The sequence below is a fragment of the Pinus tabuliformis genome, chromosome X, assembly GCF_031772625.1.
Source record: "Pinus tabuliformis cultivar Carrire ecotype Pingquan chromosome X, CPIR1, whole genome shotgun sequence".
Lineage (NCBI taxonomy): Eukaryota > Viridiplantae > Streptophyta > Pinopsida > Pinales > Pinaceae > Pinus > Pinus tabuliformis.
In genome coordinates this window covers 645,099,358-645,124,647 of record NC_142308.1, presented here as the reverse complement: position 1 = coordinate 645,124,647, position 25,290 = coordinate 645,099,358, and positions in this window count along the sequence as shown.

The window sequence follows — 25,290 nt, the reverse complement described above, 5'->3', positions numbered from 1 at the left end:
TGGTCAATGTATATCTGGTCCTATATTGTTTATGATAATAGATCTATGTTCTTGGATAGTGTTATGCTGCTTTGATTCTACAGGTGCTCTGTGAAGCTAGGTAGACAAGGAAGCGAGTAGCAAAGATCTATCAGAAGGGAGAGGAATCGAGAAAGGAACCAAGCGCAACACAGAGGTTGGTCTCCTTATTCCCCTCTTATCTATTTCTCATAAAGGAAAACGAAAGTAGTTTTTAGTTTGTTTGTTTCTAAGGTAGCTACCAGCCTTAGTGGGACTAGCAGCTCTGCATAAGCACTAGATTTCCTGATAACACTTCCAAACTTCGAATGTTTTGGTTTGAATTGTCCTATCATTTTCTTTTGTTGTTATGCTTGTATATCTTTCTTAACATGCATTCCTGCACGTACTTGGGCATATGCACCGATGACTACATTGGAAGTATCACTTCACATGAGTCTGGCCTATGCTCTGATTAGGATAGTAGTAGGAGCAATTTTTCTTTTCTTAGTTGTTTTCTTTGAATTGTTTTGCTTTAATTTGATTTCCATTGTGCTTCTTTCCTTTTTTTTTTTTTTTTTTCAGTTATAGGATAGCTTCCACATGAGACCGTGTTTGGCTTCTCAAACAAGCAGGGTGAAGTGCAAGAGGAAGTTACACTACTGTTAATGCTCGGTTATCTGTTTATTCCCTCTCTTTAAGTGAATCTTGCATTTCTTTTAGTCGATGATACTTTGATGGAAAATACATTCCTTTCGAAGAAAGTCACAGTGAAATCACGATGCTTTCACATTTAACTAGTACTGCCTACTCTAATCGGTCTTCTATTTTCGGTTAATCCTTGTCAACTAAGTCAAGTAGAGTAAGGAGGGGAGGAAAACCTTAGAAAGTATGTTAGAGGTGTACATAAATATCCCTCTCTAAAGGGACAACCTATTTTTCTCTCAATAAGTCGGGATCTTTCTTCTGCCCCCATGAAACAAATAAGTGCATATGCACAGTTCTTTGAATAAATAAAATTGAAAAAAACAGAAAACTGAAATAAAGGGTGAAAGAAGAGAAAGGCTTCCTACATAGAGAGGTGAAGGAAGCAACTCTTCCGGGGTATTGTCCAAGCTTGATAATGTAAACTTTGAAATGGGAACTATAAACTCAAAAAAGGAACTTTGGCCAAAAAACCCCGTAAAAACATCAAAAACAGTGCCAAAAACGAAAATTATTGATGTTGGAATAACACCTTTTTTTTTCCAGGGTAAATTTTCAACATGTTTTAAAAATGGTGGTGAAAACCAATTTTTTGTGCAAAAATTGTCCAAAAAACACCCTCAAAACAAAAAGTATTGATGTTCGAATAACACTTTGCAAAAAAAACCCACAAAACGAAAAGTATTGATGTTCGAATAACACTTTTTTTTTCAATGGTAAATTTTGTGCAAAAAACACCCTCAAAACGAAAAGTCTTGATGCTTGAATAAACATTATTTTTTCAAGGGAAAATTTTCAACATTTCGAAATAATGGCGTAAAAGATTTTATCATGACTCTGAAAAATATTAAAATTTCGATAAAAACAAAAATTAAAATTAAAACAATGTAAAAGCACAAAATAAAAAAAGTTTTAAAAAATAACAAAATGTAAATTAAAATATATATTAAAAACAAAACATAAAATTAAAAAAACAAACAAAAAAAATCAAATATATAAAAAAGGACAAAAAAAAATCAAACATAATAATAATAATAAAACTAACAAAAAAAATCGATCACAAAACTATTAAAAGACAAAACAAAATTAACCTATAAAATATTAAAATTAAAAAACAAAAAAAAAATTATGAACAAATAAATAGTAAGAAAAACATATTTTAAAAATAAATGTAAACAAAATTTATCTTGTAAGCCATAAAAAAATTCGAAAAAAAAAAAAAAAAACAAAACAAAAATATGGAGGAAAAAAATAAATAAATAAAAATAAAAATAAAAAACTATAAAATTAAGTAAAAATAGAAAAATTAAAAAACACATTAACAAAAAACTAAAAAAAAAATGAAAATTAAAAACAAACTAAATTTAAAAGAAAATAGAAAATTAACAAAAAAAAAAAAAAACTACTAAGATTAAGATTAAAAACATTTTAAAAAAACCCTTAAAAAACAAAAATATAATGTAATTAAGAAACAATAAAAACCAAAAGCCAATTAAAAAATAAAAAATATATATGCATTTTCAAATTTAAAAAAAGGAAAAAGAAAAAAAAAAAAACATTCAAATTTAAAACAAAATATATATATTTTTTATTAAAAAAATAAAAACATTTAAAAGTTTTATTAAAAGAATTAATTTCAAAACCATCTTAAAAACAAATATATATTTTTTTTAAACAAAATAAAAAATTTATTAACCATTTTTTATTAAATAAAATTTTAATTTTTTTTTAAACAAATATTTTTTAATTTAAAAAAAAATGATTCACACCTGAATGCCCATGGTGGTGCGGCCATATGTAGAGGGGCTACACGCAGCCTCCTTTGCCCATGGCCGGGAATCACCCCGCTGCCGCTTGGTTGCTCGTGGTGGTGCAACCCTAGGCGAAGGTGGCTGCATGCAACCCCTCCGCCCACAGCCTGGAATCGCCCAGCCGCCCATGGTGGCGCGGCCCTTGGCGGAGGAGGTTACGTGCAACCCCTCTGCCCACCGCCACGCCACCACAGGCGGTCGGATGTGAATCGATTTTTTTTTTTTTTAATTAAAAAATTTTTGTTTAAAATTTTTTAAAATTAATTAAGGTTTAAAATTTTAATTTGTTTAAAATTTTTTAGAATTAATTTGTTAATTTTTTTTTAAGTTTATTTAAAAAAAAAAATGCTTAGAAATTAATTAAACTTTTATTTTTTTTTCTTTTAAAATAAAAAAAGTCTTATTTAAAAAACAAAAAGTAAATGTTTGTTATTGAAAAAAATAAAAAAAATATGCGCATATTTTTATTTTTTTGTTTTAAATAAAAAACAATTATTTATTAAAAAAAGTTAAATGTTTATTTATTTTTTAAATCAAACACATATATTAAACAAATTCTTTCGGTAGAAATCACATGAGATAATTTTTTGTTCGAACCAACAAGTGTGGTTCATCATAGGACCAGATATATATGTTTTTTTTTAATTTAACTTTTTTTGTTTTTAAATAAAAAATATAGGGTTTAAAAAAAAATTTAAAAGTTTTTTTTTTTTTTTTAAATCAAAAATAGGGATTTCTTTTTAACTTTAAATGTGTTTTGAAATATATATATATATATATATATATATATATATATATAAAATAGATATTTCTTTTTAACTATAATTGTTTTTTGAATTTTTTTTTTTTTTAATTTTAACACATATATATATATTTCAAATTTTCATATTTTTTTTTGTCTTTTTTGTTTATTATTTGAGTTTATTTTTGTTTTTTTAATTTTTTTTAAATGTTTTTAATTTTAATTTTAGGTAGTGTTTTTTTTTTTTGGTTAATTTTCTATTTATTTTTTTAATCCAATATATATATATATATATATATATATATATATATATATAGTTTTTGTTAATGTTTTTTTTTTAATTTTCTATTTTTAATTAATCTTATAGTTTTTTTAAATTTTGTTTTTCTTTTCCAAATTCTTTTATGGTTTATGAGATAATTTTTTTTTTTTTACATTTTTTATGTTTTTTTGTCATATATATATATATATATATATAATCAACATTTAGAAAATAAAAAATAAAACAACTTGAAAATTTGTTAAGTAATCATGATTTCAAAAAAAAAAATCGCATAATAAATTTTAAGGTGTGAAAAATAAGTCCTCTAAGAAAATGTATGTTTCATCAACACGTTTCAAAATCAGCATGAAAATCACTAACTTTAAAAACAATTTTTTATATAAAATATGCTCCAAAAAAAGAAGTGTATTATGCATCACCACTTTTCAAAATCGGGTCACTTTTTTGCTACCTCTACGAAACGGGTAATTGTATCGGTTATTTAAAGTGCCAAAAACTATGCTCTAAAAAAAATATGTGTGTTCTGCATCGCCCCTTTTCAAAATCGGGTCACTTTTTTGCTATCTCTACGAAACGGGTAACAATATCAGTTCCCATTTCAAAGTTTACGTTGTTGCTTGTTGAAAATGGAGCAATGTTTGTGTTCCTGAAGTGACTCCATCAGGGTATTGTCCCAGCCTACTAGCAATGGAGCAACGTTTGTGTTCCTGAAGAGACTCTGTCAGGGTACTGTCCCGGCCTATTGGCAGCAGAACAACACTAGAGATGAAAACTAAGACTCTAACATTTTATTTTACCTGTGCATTTATATACTCCTCATCCACAATTGAAACAACTCAGCCTGACTTGGCTTGGTATGTGTGTTGTGTTGAAAATAGCAACAAGAAATGCTAAAAATAGAAGTGCTAAAAATAGCACTACTATAAATAGAATTTTGGGATACCTTCCTATTTTAGTTAGTCCCTTAACTAAAATAGAGAAGTAAAATTCGAATTTGATCTTACCAATGGTTTGAAAAATAATTAATTAATTCATCTTGAGTTAATTAGTTGGAGAAAATCAAACATGAAGTCTATGTGAAGACATGCAACATTTTCTCCATTGATTAAGGAATTTATCCCTTAGTTAAGGAGATGAGGATGAGTTGTACTTTGAGTTGTAATTAGTTAGCTCAATTACCTGAGTTAAGTCCAATTAGATTAGTTCAAATAGTTTGTTGAACTAATTGTGAGTTCAGTTAGTTAATGCATGCTTGCATGTAATTGTTGCACTTTAGATAACTGAATATTCTCTCATAAATAACTCATGCGTGTTAGTTCAGTCAGAGACCCAGTTGAGATCAGATGGTGGGATAGTGTACTATCAGTTGCAGGAATATTCCTTGGTGGATATCTCTTGCATGCAGAAGGAATTCATTCCTTGAGGATTGCGTAGTTACTTCTTCAGTTTAGTGAGTGTGAATGAGGCCAATTCACACATGTGACATCATTGGACCCCAAGAAAAACTGCGCAAGGAAATAGGAGGCTTGGAGGGCTGAGGAAAGGCATATGTGTTGTCTACTCAGTCTGTGAGCTGTATTGTTGGATTGCAGAGAGAGCAAGATAGCTTGTGAGCTGATTCTTTATGTAATCTGAACATATTTCCACTTGTATGATATTACAGAGATTGGGGTTTTAGGCTAAGGCTTTCCCCAAGATTATTCTTCTGTGTTCATGTGTGATTGCTTTCTCTTCATCTGTTATATGTGTTCTTATTGATCTTGCTCAAATTGATTAAGCTTCTGCAAAGTTTATTGTAGAAGTAGATCTTGTATTTTGCTTTAGTATATTGCATAATCTATTGATCTACAGTGGGAATTTCTACATGGTATCAGAGCAAAGGTGATCAAAGGAGAGAACTGTATACAAGAAGGGAGAAGTTTGAAGTTTGAGGTTCCTAAATATAGAAATCGAGTTCTTATCACATCTCAATTTCACCAATGACATTCAAAGTTTTAAGGGTCGAGTATGCCCTTGATGGCATCTCGAATTATATAGCTTGGAAAGAGCACATGGAAGCAGTATTAGAGGATAACGGTCTAAAGGACTTCATTGGTCAAGAAGTCCCCAAGCCTGCAGCGACTAATGCTACTGAATTGGTGGAATGGAAGAAATGTGTGGCTAGAGAAAAGAGAATCCTTCTGGAGGGATTTCGAGACCACATAGTATCGAGTCTCCATGGGAAGGAGACATAGTTTTCGATGTGGAAAACATTGAAATATCTATATCATAATAGCAGCGATCAGAGGAATTTGGCGCTGAAAGACAAGCTTCAGAAAATCAAGTGTGAAAAGGGCGACACGATCTCTACGTTCTTGAACAAGCTCACCACCTGCAGGGATGAGCTTGGAAGTGTGGGGATCATGACCGCCGATGACGACATGGTGAGTCTAGCTCTCCTCGGTCTTCCTAAGAGCTGGCATAGCTACCAAGACTCAGTTAATGGAAGAGAAAAACTTCCAGATTGGGAACGACTTTGGTTGGATCTGATGCAAGAGGAGATAAGAAGAAGCACCAGAGATGGTTCCTCATCGAAGCAAGATGATGAGGAAAATCTAGCCTTAGCGAGTAAGGCAAGGAAGGGGAAAGGGAAGGCATCACAATCCAAATCTGGTTCTTCCCATGGTGGGAAGAAGTTTGACAAATCGAAAGTGCGACGCTTTCATTTTCATGAAGTGGGCCATTATGCTACGAATTGTCCACAGAAGAATTCCAAGAAGGCATCCTCGAAGGGATCTGATGGTGAGGCACTGGCCTCACAGTTTGAGTTAGATTTCTCTCTTATCGCATGTATGGTTTCATCCATGGTGGGATATGTTTGGTACCTGGACAGTGGAGCTTCATTCCACATGTCAGGTGATAAGAATCTTTTCAGTACCTTGGAGGAGAAGGATCTCCAGATGCAGATCGAGATGGGCGATGATGGAAAGTACCGTGTTTCAGGTGAAGGTACGGTTGTGTTTCAGAGGGAGCATGGAGCTCCCCTCACCCTGATTGATGTAAAGTATGTACCAGGCCTGAAGAGCAATCTTGTGTCCATTGCTATGCTAGAAGATAAAGGCTATGTAGTCTTTAGTAAAGGAAAGGTATTTCTGAGGCATATTGGCACTGGAGAGACCAAGCGAATCGGGATTCGAGTAAAGAATCTCTACAAGCTTGAGGTAGACGACTATGCTGCATTGAGTTCCAAATCTGAGATGGTGCAAAGCCAATATGTTGTCGAGGTATGGCATAGAAGACTGGGCCACTTGCACCATGGAGCCCTAAAGATCATGCAGCAGATTTCTACCAGACTTCCCAAGGGAAAACTAGAGCAGATAGATACATGCAAAGGTTGTACCTTGGGTAAGTATATGAAATCTTCCTTTCCAGATTGAGACAGTAGAGCTGGAGCAATCCTGGAGCGAGTTCACTCAGATGTTTGAGGACCATTCTCTACAGCCTCCATCACTAAACAAAGGTAATATGTTATTTTTATTGATGATTTTTCTTGTAGATGTTGGATCTACTTTATGCAAAATAAGGATCAGACCTTCTTGATGTTTTGTGAGTTTAAAGACTTGGTAGAGAAAGAATCTAGAAAGAAAATAAAAGCCTTGCGTAGCGACAATGGTGGAGAGTATGTCTCCCAGTAGTTTAAGGACTTTTGCGCTGCAGAAGGAATTAAACGGGAGTTGATGGCACCCCATAACCTAGAGCGAAATGGGGTGGCCGAAAGGAAGAACAGATCGATAGTGGGAGGAGCTCGAGCGATGTTGCATGACCAAAGCCTACCACTACATTTGTGGGTTGAGACATGCAATACAACAGTATACTTGTAGAATAGAAGCCCGCACCGTATACTGGGAATGAAGACACCTATGGAGGCCTTTTTCGGGAAGCGACTAGATGTGAGTCACTTCTGAATCTTTGGATCATCAGTTTATTGTCATGTGACCAAAGATGCTCGGAAGAAGATAGATCCAACAGCTGAGTTGGGAATACTTTTGGGGTACACGGATACACCCCACAACTATCGGGTGTACCTCCCTACCAGTCAGAGGATAGTGGTACGCAAGGATCTGAAGTTTGACGAGCAGAAAGCCACACGAGTATCACTTGAGAGGGAGATCAAGTTGCATGCAGATGAGGAACTTTCAGTTCCTAAGGAGGAGGAGCCTCCGATTGATGCAGAGTAGCCGCATGCAGAGGATCTGGGAGTGGAGACATCCACCCATGATGAGTCTTCCAGAGATGGGCAGAAACACTCAAGGGAAGCTAACAAGTTGATGCTAGATGTGCGGGAGAATGTGGGACAACCATCTTCTCAGCGCAGACAGAGGAGGTCGCCCGAGTGGTACACTAGTTACATGGCCCTGGTTAGGGAGTGTGTAGATTCTGAGCCTTCTTCATTTGAGGAGGCAGTGTACCAACTAGTCTGGGTTGATGCAATGGTGGAGGAGTACAACTCCATCGTGCAGAACTATGTCTGGGATGTTGTCCCAAGACCTCAGGACAAGTCAGTGGTGAGTTCCAGATGGCTTTACAAGGTAATGTAGGCAGCTGATGGCAGTGTTGAGAACCATAAGGCAAGGTTTGTTCCCCGTGGTTTCTCACAGGTCAAGGGGATCGACTACGATGAGACCTTTGCTCCTATAGCAAGGTACTCATCTATCAGATTGATGTTGGCACTATCAGCTCAGATGGGTTGGAAGATCCATCAGATGGATGTGAAGACAACATTCCTCAATGGGAAGATTGAGGAGGAGGTGTACATTGAGCAGCCAGAAGGTTTTGATACCTTCGATCGTGAGTTGCATGTGTGCCGACTCAAGAGGGCTCTATATGGGCTGAAGCAAGCACCTTGTGCTTGGTACACTAGGATTGACAGCTATTTCACCCGGTTGGGCTTCACCAAGAGTGAAGTAGATGTGAACCTTTACCACATCATGGTAGAAGGTAAGCCATTAATCATTGTTCTTTATGTCGATGATCTGATTTTGACAGGTGATGATCAGCTGATATATTCTTGCAAGGAGAACCTTGCAAGAGAGTTCGAAATGAAAGGCATGGGTCTTATGCACTACTTTCTAGACATGGAGGTGTGGCAGAGAGATGGAGAAGTTTTTGTATCTCAAGGCAAGTATGCCAATGAGATCCTCAGGCGGTTCCATATGGAGAAGTGCAAACCCATGTGGACTACTCTAGCTGGGAACTGGAGGAAGGAGGATGCTACTTCAGGTGAGGTAGTAGTTTCTATTTTTTATCGGCAGTTGGTGGGTTCACTTATGTATCTGGTGAACACATGACTCGACTTATGCTTTGCGGTGAACCAACTGATTCAAGCTATGGTTCAGCCTACCAAGCTGTTTTGGAAGGCAACGAAGCATGTGCTGAGATACCTTAGAGGCACATCTCTATTTGGATTGTGGTATAGATGGACAGAGGGAGTGAAGTTTCAAGACTTCACAGATGTGGATTGGGTAGGGATTCCATCAGACCGGAAGAGCACTTCTGGAGGAATCTTCAACCTTGGTTCAACTGCAGTTTCTTGGTACAGCAGGAAACAAAGATTAGTTGCACTTAGCTCAACTGAGGCTGAATACATGGCTGCTAGTCAGGCTGCATGTGAGGCCATTTGGATGCAGAAGATTCTAGTGGGATTGTTTGGTCAGAGGATGGATCCTACAATGATCTACTGTGATAATCAAATTTTCATAAAACTCTCTGAGAATCTAGTTTTTCATGACAGGTCCAAGCACATTGATATCCGGTATCACCATCTTCGAGATTGTGTGGTAAAGTGGGTCATGTTGTTGCTGTATGATTCGACTGAGGAACATGATGCAGATATTTTGACAAAGGCATTGTCAAAATGCAAGTTCGAGTTCCACAGAGACATGATTGGGGTTACTGATAATCCCTTTCTTGTTGAGAGGGAGTGTTGAAAATAGCAACAAGATATGCTAAAAATAGAAGTGCCAAAAATAGCACTGCTATAAATAGCATTTCGGGATACCTTCCTATTTTAGTTAGTCCCTGAACTAAAATAGAGAAGTAAAAATTCGAATTTGATCTTACCAGCTGTTTGAAAAATAATTAATTAATTCATCTTGAGTTAATTAGTTGGAGAAAATCAAACATGAAGTCTATGTGAAGACATGCAACAATTTCTCCATTGATTAAGGAATTTATCCATTAGTTAAGGAGATGAGGATGAGTTGTACTTTGAGTTGTAATTAGTTAGCTCAGTTATCTGGGTTAAGTCCAAATAGATTAGTTCAAATAGTTTGTTGAACTAATTGTGAGTTCGGTTAGTTAATGCATGATTGCATGTAACTGCTACACTTCAGATAACTGAATATTCTCTCATAAATAACTCATGCATGTCAGTTCAGTTAAAGACCTAGTTGAGATCATATGGTGGGAGATTGTACTATCAGTTGCAAGAATATTCCTTGGTGGATATCTCTTGCATGCAGAAGGAATTAATTCCTTGAGGATTGCGCAGTTACTTCTTCAGCTGAGTGAGTTTGAATGAGGCCAATTCACACATGTGACATCATTGGACTCGAAGAAAAACTGTGCAAGGAAATAGGAGGCTTGGAGGGCTGAGGAAAGGCATATGTGTTGTCTACTCAGTCTGTGAGCTGTATTGTTGGATTGTAGAGAGAGCAAGATAGCTTGTGAGCTGATTCTTTATTAAAACATATTTCCACTTGTACGATATTACGGAGATTGGGGTTTTAGGCTGAGGATTTCGCTAGGATTATTCTTCTGTGTTCATGTGTGATTGCTTTCTCTTCATCTATTATATGTGTTCTTATTGATCTTGCTCAAATTGATTAAGCTTCCACAAAGTTTATTGTAGAAGTAGATCTTGTATTTTGCTTTAGTATATTGCATAATCTGTTGATCTACAATGGGAATTTCTACATGTTGTTGATGAAGAGAATGGTAGGGACTATATCTTTAACTCAAACTAAGTGAAGAAGTTGCGACAATCAATGAACTGAACAATACTTTCGGAAGAGTTAGACCTGTTTTGCATGAGACAAGATCCATATAGAGAGTTGGAATTCCATTTGTTCATTTTATGTACTTGATCTACATTCATTCATTTATACTTAGTACAATATGCACCCAAGCTCACATCATCACTTAGCTTTTCTCATTTTCCACACTTACACCAAGTAGATCTGCACTTTCCTTGGCCAGATTTTGCCTTGCCTAGCTAAGGCTCAAGATGAGAGCTTAGCCTCTAGAACTGTGCAGTGTAAAGTACAGGCTTGCCCAACTATGCATTGCGCAGTTCCAAGGCTCAACCTGCTACCTTGGCCACTGACACTGCGCAATGCATAGTCTCTCCTTGTCTCTTCCTAGGCTGAATTACACATTTCACAAATCTCAAGCCTCAGGCTGCATCCTTGACTGCTAGCACTGTGCAATGCACAATTCCCACAGCTAGTCCCCCTTAATTATTCATGGAAACTACACAATACCTCTCATTAGTTGCCTGATTTGCTGCTTGATCATGCTATGAAGTTAGATTTGTAAAAGTTTAATGTTTTCTTGTCATGAGTGTCCTTTTTTTCCCATAGGTACCACAATTGTTGAGCACTTCTCTCTAGTGGTCATTGTTACCATGGCACCCAAGAGAGATGCTTCAAAAGAGACCGTTGAAAGCAGTACTATGGAAGCAGTTGAGAAAACACCAGTATACTTGCCAGTATATGTGGAAACTCAACTATATATAGAAAATGAGTCAACACTAGCATGGAAGAAAGTTAGTGAAGCTCTTTCAGCAAAGAGCCTTGAGGCATATCTAAAGGACTAGTAGGTTTATCTCAGTATCCGATAGTCCAGGGGGAGAACAAAGTGGCAAGATGAAAGTGGATCTGATTCTTATGAAAGAATATTTAGTAGCAAAAACGAAGAGGAATCAGAGGATACATAGAGAAGAGTGGAGGAAGAGAGAAAAATAGAGCTTGCAGGAAGAAAAACTAAGATTGAAGCAAGCAGAACATGAACTGAAGGAAGAATGGGAGTTGAGGAGGAAAGAACAAGAAGAGAAGCAAAATCATGAAGAAGAAGAAAGGCAATGTGCCATAACATAAGAAACAATGTCAATACAGGTTGAAGAGCAGGAACAAAACCATCCAGCAGCTAAGGAGGAGGGTGAACAAATGCAAGATAGGGAGCTTGCTTAGTATATTGAAGACTTGATTGAAGTTACAAACATGGAGTTGGAATAGGAGCAGCAGAATGAAGATGTCGACCAAATGTCCAGTGCACCATAGGTCACCATTCAGTCTCGACCAACTCTAGCAGTAGAGCTAGCTCCAAGCAAGTAAGGGGATGTTGTTCCTCTTGATGATGATTCGGTAATGGACTTGTGAAATATGTCATATGATGAGTTCCATAAGAAGATTGTACAAGCGTGGAGAAAGAATTTTCCGGATGATCACGCATCACCTGTATTCGTTAGAGAAAGGTTGATAGTGGCGAACACGAGGAAGAATCCAAATGCCATTGTCGAAGCCAACTTGGCCTTTGCAAGTGCAGAAAGATCAAACAATTAGTATTTGACTGTTGAGAATGAGCAATTGGCATAGAACTTATAGGCTGCTAGGAAAGAGGCAGAAAAACTCTGCGTAGCAGCACAGAACGTAGTTTTCGTACAAGTCTACTTAGAGTAAATGAGAGAAGGAATACTTGCTGAAGTATTAATTCTTGGATAAAGCATGCAGAACCTGAGGAGTTTGTGACCATACATAAAGTCGTTTTCCATTTGTATGGCCTACAACAACAGATAATATATTTTGTTAAAACTCTCAAGAATGTATAGGTTGTCATTACCTATGTGCAAGAATGGACAATGTGATACAAAGAGGCATCGCTTTACTTGGGGAAGAAAATGAAGCCACAGGCAGAGCTGGAGAGAGCGAGAGTTTGAATATTTATTCATAACAACAAGTAGTTTTCCTCATTTATTGGTAACATTCAGGCCTCATATCTATGGTTATTCGGTAGTTTGGATGTCTTGGTGAAAACACAGAAGATCCCATCTATTGGCTCGCTCATAAAATCCAAGTTCAAGAGCCAGGTCCAACAGGAGATCGAAGATTACTTGGAGCAGCTGAGATAGATTGCCACCAAGGAATATTTGGAGTTGAATAGACAAAACATACAAAACTTCATTGGTGGTCCTGTCCAAATTAGAACAATGTTGCTCATGCTTCAGAAGGAAGTTCAAACTGGTTCCAAGTCACTGTACCCGGACGCCATGGAGGTTAGAGTCCGCTTTCGTCTAGGCACGATCTCATCATATAGTACCAATCTTGGCACCAATATGTTACCACGAAGTATCAAGTGGAAGTTGCTAAGCTAGAGTTTTCCCAAACTCGAGCATCATAGTGTTTTGTCTTGTTATGTTATCAATTTGTCTCTACCATATTTTGTCTTATATGGGTACAAGTGTAAATTGTAATATTATTTGTAATTATTTTGTAAGTGAAATTCCAAGTCTCAATATTGCAATATGAAGAGTCATGATGTAATGTAATGAGTCATTTTAAATAAGTTGAAGAGTCATGAGGGTAGTTCAAAGGTCACAAAGGGGACTTGAAGGGTCATCCACCCCCTTGTTATAAATAGAACCTCATAACTCATGTAAGGGGATTTTGGGAGTCAAGCATTTGGCTAGGCTTAGGCTTAGAAAGAGCTTGGGAGTATTGTGAGAGTCTTGGCTTCTTCGTAGCGTAGAGTGAGTATACTTCTTTGGAGGACAGATATTATTGACTTTAATGTTCCACTATTGGGGCTAATGGTCTGTCATTGGTGTATGTATGAATGAAACTTTCACTTATAATAAAACTCTGAGTTAGCACACTTTCATGCATATGTTGTGAATATAGTAGGACTTTTCTTGTTGTATTTGCAATGTATGTTATTTAACTTATTCTTATGCTTATGAACTATTTCGTTTGCATTTGTATGAATCTTGTTGAATGTGTGTTGTTGCATTAATTCGTCACTGTGAACTTGTGGACTATTCTACATATTATCTTGTGATGTCATTATGCTCGATGTTCCTTTCAAGTTGTGTACTATTAAAGGCTTCCAATGGATGCCCTTCCTTTTCCTTCCGTGTGTTGGAACCTTCATGCATTGCACTTGACTTTCTGCACGGTCACACACTTGCTCTCACCAAAGTTATTGTAATTCACTTTGTGTGTTTTCACAGTCAAGGCATAACATTACCACCCACTATTGGGACTCCTACTCCAAACGGTGTGAGGTCTAGTTGGGACTTGATATCGTGGATATCCCTTGAATGTTGGTTGGTCCAGCACCATCAACAAACTCCAAGGATTATGTTTCCAATACACAAAATACAAGGGACAACTACAACTAGAGGAGAGAGAAGTGAATGTCGTTCCCGAGGAGATGATGGTGAAGAACCTCCCCCTCATGTTGATTTGAAAAATCTCATTTTGTTACTTCATAAAAAAGAAAGAAAATTTCTAACAAGAAGGGATCCCGACAATGAGAGGGCCCCACTATGATGGAGGGGTTACACTACAGTTGCTAACTATGAAGTACTATGTTTGGTAGAATGTTAGAAGATGGTCAAGAATTTGGCTACCGATGAGCCAACTATTAATTCATAATTGATTTTTATGTTGTTTTTCATATATCTTGATCCTTTCAAAGTGGAAAAGGGATGAACTAGCTCATAGGTCCTAATTTATTAGTAAGACCTAGTTTGGTAAATTGAGGTCTACAATCTTCTAGGACTATTTGAGGCATTGAATGGAATATTTTGGGGGTAAATTTTTTTGAGTTAAGTGAAACACCATTTTGTTCTATTCTACAAATAAATATCTTTCCAACAAAGCAAGAAACACCTCAATCAGAGTCTGTATGCAAAAGTTACACCTTTCAAAAGTCGACCTTCTTGTTTTGACCACCATAATTTGAGAAGAAGCCAAGTCATCCCCCATTATTTATGGAAAAGGGGTTAGGAACATGATCATGATGAATAAGACTATAAAAGAGTCGATATTGTAACTCTAGTTAAAAGTTGAAGGAGTCAAACTTAATCACTAGTAAGCTATTGGGTTGTGTTATAATCGGGCCACTACGAGGAAAATGAATTTGATTCTATTCGAATGCATTTGGTTCCATAAATTAACAGATTTGCCATGAGTGGATAGGGAGATAGAAAATAAAGAGCATTTGTGTACTATAGCACCCGACGGGCCATAAGCCTCAGTTACTTGTAATTGCATCCATTTTCCAATAGAAAAAGAGAGTAGGTCATCCTCACCTTCCAGCTGGGTTTTCTCCCAAAAGGGTTTTCCAGGTTAATATTTTGTGACAATTTGGGGTTTGTGAGTTGTATTTTGTTGCTTTCTATTCTTTGCATAATTATAATTTACATGAATGCACAATGAATGATAATTAATAGATCTATAAATATGAGAAATAAACCCTCACACTATCGAGTTCATATTTTCTAATATATTTTGGTAGATTTGTTGTGACAAACTGTCCAGTGGAATATCCACGGTAGTTTACAAATCATATTGGCATCTAAGCAAGTTTGCTTGGGTATATTGTGGGGAGTTGCGGGGGACGAATATTGACTAATCGAAAAGACATAAAGCCCCAGCCATAGTTGACGAAGATGTCAATAGCCCTCATGATCATGTAGAGGAGAGGTTTGTGCAACCAGAAGCACAAGTCACAAATATAAACTATAATGTGAATCTCCTCATGGAGGCCCTCACCAATAAGCTTGGGATATGTTGGACACCTAATCCTCAATGGGTTAGTGTGGAAGATGAACAGATAAAGTAGTCCAAGAGACCTTGGGATGTGAAACCCAACGGTCACAACAATGTACTATAAATGTATATCAGTTGTTAATAAAATTTTATTGTCATGTTTTATCTTTCATATTTCTCTTGCTGTCCATGTGTGTTTAACATGGTATTAGAGCAGGCGTATTCCTGCCCTGCATAATTAATTTGAGCCATTTGTTTTATGGCCTTTCTGTGCAGTTTATTTCTGCCATATTCCTTTATACAGACCTGCGCCCTGTCTGCCATATTCACTTGAATGATGAAGCGTTCCTCTGCCTGACACTTCCAGCGTTGTCCAAGATGTTCTGACATGTCTATCTGTCATATACGTTTTTGATATTGTCTGCACCTTCTGTCAAGCCTGCGCCCTCTGTCAAGAGACCAGCTGCAAACGCTGTCTCACTGCATCAGTGTCATAGACGTTTTATATTCTCTGGTACTATGTTGAAGAACCATCCGTTGAAGAACCAGAACAAATCAAATCCATTGCTGGGATCTTACAGAATTAATTTGTTGAAAACTAACCGATGCGCGTGGTATCAACGCTGTGTATTACTGTGTATCAACGCTGTGTATTAGCACTGTGCATTTTCGCGTTGGTTTCATATTAAGGCTGTGTATTAATGCTGCTATCATTGTATGCATTGAACTCTTGATACGCTGACAGTCTGTTTCGCCCTTTTCTTCCTTGAGGTTCCTCGCTAATTGTTGCTGCTCTATCAATATTAGTGGCCCCTCTCCTGACAGTCCGACGGTCTGGTTGTGCGTTGAGCAATCTTTCGATTTCCTCGTACACGTCTCGTAGTGGTTCGTTTGCCCGTGGATTCTTGCATCCTCTTACCAGATTTCTCCATTTACGAACACGTCTCTGCACTTCTTCCATATCCTCGTTCTTTCATCTTTTCCGATATATTTTCCCACAAAGTTTCATGCTTTACTACTGCCTTGGTGAATGTGGCGTGCATTTCAACCTTCGATTTAATCAAGAACTGTATTCCATAGGGTTTGTTTGTTGATCGTGGGGGCTTCGCCATTTATTTTAACGGTCTGCCTTCAAGTTGAATGGAAAATCTGAAATCATTTTTAAATTTGTGTGTTTTTCCCTCGCGTAGTCTGTAACAGAATGTTGCACAAGGTTCAGTGCCTCGGCTAACCGACCCTGATTGCAAAATTCTATCGCATTCCTGCGAGTACTATAGTCGTCATTGACGCTGTGGAGCTCTGCTTCTCCTTGGAGGGCACTGGTGCGAACGTGTGTTTGAAAAGCGAGAATGCTTCCATTGCCCATAAATACAAGCAACGTAATTAAGAATGCGCACTGTATTTGGTTTCCGGTTCGACTACAAATGTTTCAAGAATAGGCGAAGGTCGATGAATCGGGATGGCGATGACTTGTAATTTTGAGCACTATCCATTGTTGATACCCGAGCCGGTGAGAGAAAATTCGAGAGCCAGTGCGCTTACTGTGTCATGGACAGAGAGACTCTATGCACAAATGTCCTAAAGTTGCGCATATGTTAGTATTACAGGATATCTGAAAGGTGTTTATGGTAGTGGACGATTGAGCTGATGTATACTCCAACGATGCGTATGGTTGAATGAGAATATGACTGAGGAGAAAGTATGACATGGCATATAGCTGCCAGGGTTTGATTACATCTCAGAGACATTTTGTGGTTCTTTGCTGCTAAGGCTTGCTATACACACAAGCAACAATTGACTCATCTGAAAAGAAAGTAGTTGGGACAAGGGTCGTTATGACAGAAGTCAAACCCTTGAAGCAAGTCTGTAGCATTTGACCTGATTTTCGGATTGATAGACTCTTCCAGAAATTGTGTGGCTGTGGGGTCGATGTATGCCAGTAAGGATATTGTTGTTTGTTGAGTGGAGCTATTGCAGACATTATAAAGACAAATTGCTATGATATAGTACTAAGCACTGCTAGTGCATCATTAAGTGCTGAGTTTATGTTGAGTTCTCTATTTCAGGGTTACACTCAGTATATCAAACTTTGTTATCTTTGAAAATTCATTTGAAGGCTTCATTTGCAGTGAGATTATTGATCTATGATTTTGTACTACCTCATTGAATAGGTGTCATCTACAGCAACCAAGGGCAAAGTTTTGTGTGAACTTGTCTATGAATTGATGTAATCTATTAATTTGATGCAAGGATTGTTGTTGACTGTTTGCATTAGACAGAGATTAGATTTAGAGATTTGTTATGACAGTATTGACACATTATTCTTTGTAAATGCCTATGATAAAGCAACTATTGAGTTGGTACTGTTGACATTGTTGATCTATAGACATGTATTGATGAAGTGGAGTATGAGTTCACATTCTAGGGTTTCAGGGATAAGTCTTGCATTACCAAAGTATTATTGACTGAATATGTTGATGGATAGAGTCTGATGATGATGTTGAATTGACGGGCCAAGTGTTATGTCAGAGAGCTTGACAAGCCTTGATACACTGCTATATCTTTACCACTGTTGGTTTGATCATTGCTATGGCAATGTTGCAATGGACAAAACATGGTTGAGATTGCTCTACTAAGACTGTCGACAAATTTCATTTGCAAAGAAAGTCAAAGATTGACTCTCTTTTTCACAGTGTGAGTAGTTTGAATAATTTGAGAAGTACATTAAAGCAGCGAGTCATTTGCTACATTGAAATTGGTACTGTGATGTCTGCTACAGTGACTTGGTGATATTGGCATCCTGCTACTCATCTAATAGTTGCAATTATTTATCATTTTATAGACCAATTTGTAGCTGAAGATAACATCACTTCTCTGATTATATTGGTCTGAAATGGATAGAATAGATGATGTATTGAAACTACTGAATAATTTAATACTTTCCACTGTTGATGAGATGGTTAAGATCAACAAAACCTCTCTTTCCAATATTAAAATTTGTCTCCAAAATGCACATGAAAATATTGAGTTTTTGCAGCTTGAGACAAAGCTACAGCAGGAAGAATTACACCAGTGGAGTCATCATTCTGAACCTGTTTCTGTTCAGAAGATTGAAACAGACTCCCATAAACAGCAAGTCAATAATGTTACAGCTGGTTCAGATTTAGTACCCAATAAAGCAGCAGTTGTACATGCAGATGCAGAAACTCAGTGTGCACTTCCCAAGCCCATCATCAGACCTTGGGAACAACTTGTCCACAACAAGCACAAAACTGGTCTTGGATATGACAAGGACTTGTCCTTTCATATTCCAGACTACTCAAAGCCCATTCAGTTTCAGAGTGCTGGATTCATTCATGATAGTTCACCTGCTCCTCATGACAGTTCACCTCCAGCTGTTCCAGACTCTGCCTCTCTTCCACAGCAACAACAACAACAACAGATTGTGAAATGCCAACACTGTGACCGAGTTGGCCATCTGAAAGATCACTATTTTGATCTTCATCCATGTAAGCACTGTCATAAAATGAGTCATTCTTTAAACAGATGCTTCAAAAACAAACGTCCTGCAAGAACAAAGATTCATCTTGGATGGATCGCTTCTTGGCAATGGGCATCAACAGCCAAGAAGATATTCCAAACACATGTCAGAACTTGTTCTAGAGTATTGAATAGTCTTGCAGTTGAGTTTTCTCCATCATCTCACCTTGTATCTGACAGGGGTGGAAATGATGGTCATCTACAAGCTTCAAAGTCACATCAAGCGAACCTGAGCCACAACCTACCACACCAGTTTCATAGTTGTAGCTCAGGTTCGCTTGATGTGACTTTGAAGCTTGTAGATGACCATCATTTCCCTGCCTGTCAGAGACAAGGTGAGATGATAGAGAAAACTCAACTGCAAGACTATTCAATAAAGGTTCTAACATAGAGGTCAGATCAAAATGTTAGAAGGAACTAAAAAAGGAATCAAATATTTAGTTCTTATGATGTCCTTATACAAAAAAAAAAAAAAACAAACAAACAAAACAATTAAACTCACGTAAATAATATATTTTAGCCATAAACTCATTATTTCTCTACTAATATTATATGTTATAATATTACTTACCATAATATTATTATATTTCATATTGCTAATTACGCTACTTATTTTTTTTCTATATTCAAGCTTCTATGATCCATAATGAATTAAGACAAGTCTTTCGGTAGAAATCACATAAGAGATTTTTTTTTTTTTGTTGACGCGTTTCAAACCACAAGTGTGGTTCATCATCAAGACCAGATGAAGAGGTAGACCATGGCAAAGGCTTAAATAGAGAGCAATGTAGAGACCATTTTTTTTAACTAATGACTATATTTGAACAATAATATTTCAATTATGATATTAATTTATTAATATATTAAAAACAAATATTATTAAGTAACGACTATATTAAACGACTAGTTTTTGAAAAATAATATTTAAATTATGATATTAGTTTATTAATTTATTAAAAACAAATATTAATAAGTATCAGCTAAATTAAATGGCTAGATTTTGAAAAATAATATTTCAAGTAATTTATTAAAATCAAATATTAAAAAAACCAAACTCAAACTCCAAACAAGGAGGGAAGTCAAAAATTATAAAAAGGAGTCAAGACCCTAATCGAGACAAGATCATTTAATAAATAAAAATAATTAATGGAAATAAAATAAACTAAATTAAAAATAATTAATGGAAAATAAATAAAATAAAACAAAAATATACACAAGTCAAAAGAAATATATATATATATATTCAAAGAAAAATAATCAATAAATAAAACAGAGTCAACAATAAAATATGGGGTTGAGGCCTATTAAACAAATAACAAAAATACTAAAAAGAGTTAAGAACGAATAGGATGATAAAATACTTAAGAAAACATGAACAATCAAGAAAATAAACTTTAATGAAGAATAAATCAACAACAAATACTATAAAAAAGGACACCAATAACTACATAGATAAACAAACAAACAAAATAAATCCCAAAAGGAAACCTAAAAAACTAGGAGGACAGGACAAGAACCCAACTTCTACTAATATTCCAACCATAATCTCTATTTAAATTATTGGGTCTTGTTTCAATTTCTAAGGCCTCCCTCAATTTTATGATGATGGAAATGACTAACCCTAGCAACGACTTGGGCATCCTCAATGTAAATGTGATGCTTAGATTAATCTGCATGCTTTGCCAAAGCAAAGGAGCGAGTCTTGCCATGCTTCATGTCAGCGGCATGCTGACGAATCCTTTGATTAATCGAGTGACCAGTCTCACCAATGTAGGGAGTCCCACAAGAGCATGAGATAAAGTAAACACCCTTCATATTCTTGGGGTCCACTAGGGCTTTTACAGATCTAAGGGAGCTCTGGATGGTATCTAAAGGCCTAAAGGTTGAAGCCACCTTATACTTCCTTAGAATCCTCGCAATCTTGTTAGTGGTCCCTTGGATAAAAAGAAGATGAACACCAGAAAATCGATCCTCGGTATCTTTCTTAGCACTAGGACCTTTTTCAACTTTGAGGAAAGCCTTAGTACATTGGTGTCTACTATACCCATTATTAAATAAAACACTTAGGATATGTGCTTTCTCTTCAGTGAGATGGTTGTCATCAAAAACTCTTAAAGCTCTAGTCGCTAAGGTGTTGAGAACACCAAGTTTTTGAGCTGGGAAATGATGAGAATTAGCATGAAGATATTGTTCCGTATGAGTTTTTTTACGAAATACCTAATGAGAAAAAGAGTCATCATCATTCCTTGAGAGGAGGACGTCAAGGAAAGATTGACTACCATTACTTTCAAATTCCATGATGAAATTTATGAAACTAGATTAATTGTTAAGATGGAAGAAAAACAATTCCAACTCTTCCTTACCATGGGATTAAATGACACTTTATATTAAATTACTTTTTATAATATTTGTAAAATAAATTATATAAAATAATACCAAACAAAAAAATTAATCTATTAATCTATTAATTATTTTAAATAACAACATGATCATCCCATAAACGTAACTTAATGTGCATGTCAATGTATCATTGTCATTGGGTACAATAGAGCTTTCCACGTTTATATGTATCAATTCCTATTTAATAATAAAATTTACTTTTTATCAGAAGTCTCGTAGAAGATGTGTTTTATGCATCTGAACAGTTGTTGAGGGAGTGTTTGTATTAATGCTCAATGTTTATTGAACCCTTATCTGTCAAACATGACCTTTAAGTTAGACGGTTACCCTATAATACTTTGAAGAATGCGTTGCAACTCAAAATTCGCAATTCATAGATCAACTACACATAACGATTCAGTGACGGAACAGTCGCAATAAGGCTTCATTTTCTACCACGACGGGTTACATTCCCATGCCATTTCTTATTTTGTTGTTGTGGTTGGGAAACAGATATGGAAGGCAAGAATTTGGCCTGATTGTGTATGTGATTACAACACGGAAATCCAAAGAGTATGTCAAAGGGAAATAGATGGTTGCCCATAAATGATAATCACTTAGGATATTATAAGATGGAAACCCAACGCATTTTCTTATATTATTACAATTTAACAACAATTCGCTGACCACACAAATAAGATATGCAATCTGTAAAGCAATACATTTACATTTAAATAAGTAGTAGCAACTTATTTCCTAGGTAAGCAACACCATTTAAAAAAAAAACAGTGCCATTACCAACGAACCTAATGTTCTAACATAAGACTTTCACACACGACCGCATTAATGTCATATCATATTTCCTAGAGGCCCACCGCGTGGACAAAGCAGGCCTAAGCTGCCACAACCACGGCTGCGAAGATGGGAGGGATCAAGAAATCCACGTTTGAATTCCCGACCATATGAGCAGGCAGGCATATGACATCTCCCGGCTTGTCCAACGGCAACCTCAAATACTTCCCTTGAAGGTCATCGCACGCCAGGGAGAATTCTGTAAACGGTGACAAACCGCAAGTGAATGCCAATTCAGGGCTGACCGACGTAACTGTCACTGCTGCTGCCATAAAGGTTGTACAGAAAATGGTGTATATAAAAAGTGGTTCGAAAATAAAGTTTTTGCATGGCCCACGCATGCTTTCAATCCTCTGGAAACCTTCCATAAAACTCCTGAACTGTTTGTCGGTAAAGCCATGACGGATCCCTCAAGATCTGCTGCTCAGGATAGGTTAATTATCCTCAATTGTATACGAGCCATAAGCTGAAGTCTGCACACCTAATGGACGGCCCGCTTCTTGATAAAATTAACATGCTGCAAAAACGGTGAATCGAGATTCTTTACCGCTTCAAAAGATAAAAAAAAATACAAGGAAACCTACAATCTGTAAATCAGTCTATGCAACATAAAGCAGTCTATGCAAAATTATCCCGCATATGTCTTTCCTAAATGAATAACCCACTCCTGTAAATTTCAAAAGAAAACTATCCCTCTTTCAGCTAAAATTTCCTCCGTAAACATATTATTGTCCTACTTCATACAATAATAATGGTAAGCATCCTGCAAATCTCAATCCCTGCTCTGCTCACGTTATCAACATGCCTTTTCTACCAACAGTTTTAAGGCCCGACGACACGAAATACTACCAAAAATATCTTTATCGACTTCTGAAAAAGTAAAGCGACTTGTCATTGTTCGAATCCTCCGCCGCTAGTTCCAAATTCTTTGTCAGGATAAATCCAATAGTATTACGTGATAGAAAATAAAATAAAATCAAGATTCGAAGTAAGCTGCCACCAAGAAAGCCGCAAGGCTTTTGATATTGCAGATTCATAAGACTAGGATTTCATTGGTCCAATTTCAATTCCCTAAAATAAACTACGCGTTTCAGGTTGATCTCAGGATATTTTAAAAAATCCAAGATTTCAGTATCCCTATGGCAAATACACCGATGAACGGAAGTCAATTTTATTTTGTCCGAATTTCAGTATATAGATCCCGACTGGTAGAAGTTGTCTGATTTTTTTTTGAAATTCGCGGTTTCTTGCCGCAAATTCTTTAAGAAACTTCCAACAAACCGAAATCTAGGCTCTTTAACCAGCCAAAACCTTCAAAGTTATGATTCCCTCCCGGGTATCTCAAAATCAAAAGAATTCAAAGCAGTTTGGATGCTAGAAAAAGAGGGAGGACGCTTTTCCAAAGCAAACAGGGCACAGAGATCAAAACCTAATGGATTTTCAATCCAATGGCTAGGAAAATTAATACAATTGAAGGAAGAAATTTACCGGTGAAATCAATTAGTAGAACTGTAAGCGCGCCGTTGAAACTGGATCGACTACCGAATTGATTCAGACCGAAAACCTCCTCGGGTCTTCCAATAAATTATGCCGAAAAGATTGGCTTCATGAATACACGGCCTTAAAAGAAAGAATGAAAATTATTTTAACTTCTATGAGGTTAATAATAGCTTTTTTCAACAGAAAAAAGCATGATGTAATTATATTAAGATGATATAATTTGTCGAGATACAGTTATCTCCGTGGAGACATAAAACTGAAGGCCGTTCCCTCATAACAGAATACCTGCTGCTGTTACAACATCATACCAATGAGAGATGTATTTGCCGGATTGTAAACATATTGGGAGTAATGCAAATGAGCCGTAAGAGTGGCGATAAGAGACAGCCGGATAAAAAGTATGAGCTACGCCGAGGTGGGCACAAATCCTGTAATGGAGACCAAGATTGATTGCAGAGGCGTGTTGGATTCCTGGAAAATACGGTGATTCCGCCAGGTCCAGATGTGCCAGCATGTTAAAATGAAGAGTGCGCGCCATGAGGGCCGTTGTGTGCTCCACCAGAGGAATGCGTCCAGGACAGAAGGAAAGGAGCGATGCGTAAAACCATGAGAGAGAGAGAGCTCATTCCAAATTGATGAGGAGACTGTACAGTCAAAAAACATGTGGAAGTTTGATTCAGGATGAGCTGAGCAAAGAGAACACCTGCTCGGACCATGCCAACCTTTTCTCTGGAGAACCTCCCAGGTGAGGTTCTTGTTGGAGAAAAGGAGCCAGGAGAAGAGGATCGCCTTGAGGGGGCAGGGGGCTTTCCATAGCTTGATAGGGAAGATGGGGAGAGGAGGCGGGAGGGTAGAAGAAATGAGGGAGTAGATATTTTTGACAGTGAGAGGAAGGGAAGGTTTCGGAAAGGACCAGACCAGCTCGTCAATGGTGCCTGAATGTGTGAAAGCTATGCGAGAGAAGCTGTTTATAGCAGATTGCCATAGGGGATGGAGGGGAGGGGGAATGGCGAGTTGGTGATGATTTTTCCAGATGGGCTGGTTGGAGTGCCATGAATCTATAAGCCTGCTCCATGTAAAAAGGCCAGTGGAATGAAAGAAGGCAAGGAGAGCAGGGGGAATAAAGGACTCAAGGCTATGTTGAGTGGGGTCAAAACAGATGAGTACCTTCATGCCGGTGGCAATGGACCATTTAAGATTCTGCAGAAAGAAAGATTGAATCTTCCTGAAATTCAACCAAATGGTGGAGCCATTTTTGATACCAATGGAGGAGCGCCTGTGCCAAAAAGAGATATTTCGCCCCTTTAGATATTTTTGTCTGATGAAGGAGCTCCAAGGATTGCTGCCATATATGCCTCGGTGTAGGGATTTGCAAAGAAGCGCCCTTCCAAAGGACCTTAAGTGCAGGAGGCCCCAACCGCCAGTTTTCCTTGGCCTGGTGATGGAGTCCATATTGACCAGGTGAAGCTTGGAATGTGATGAGCGACCTCCCCACAAATAATTTGCAGCAAGAGTCTTCATTCTATTTGTGACTGTTGCAGGCAGAATGAATAGATGACTCCAAAAGACGGCAAGTTGATTGAGCACAGATTGTACCAATATGAATCTGCCAGCAAGAGAGAGGAAGCGGTGTTCCCATTTTGAAATTTTGCAGTAGAAGCGGTCAACAAT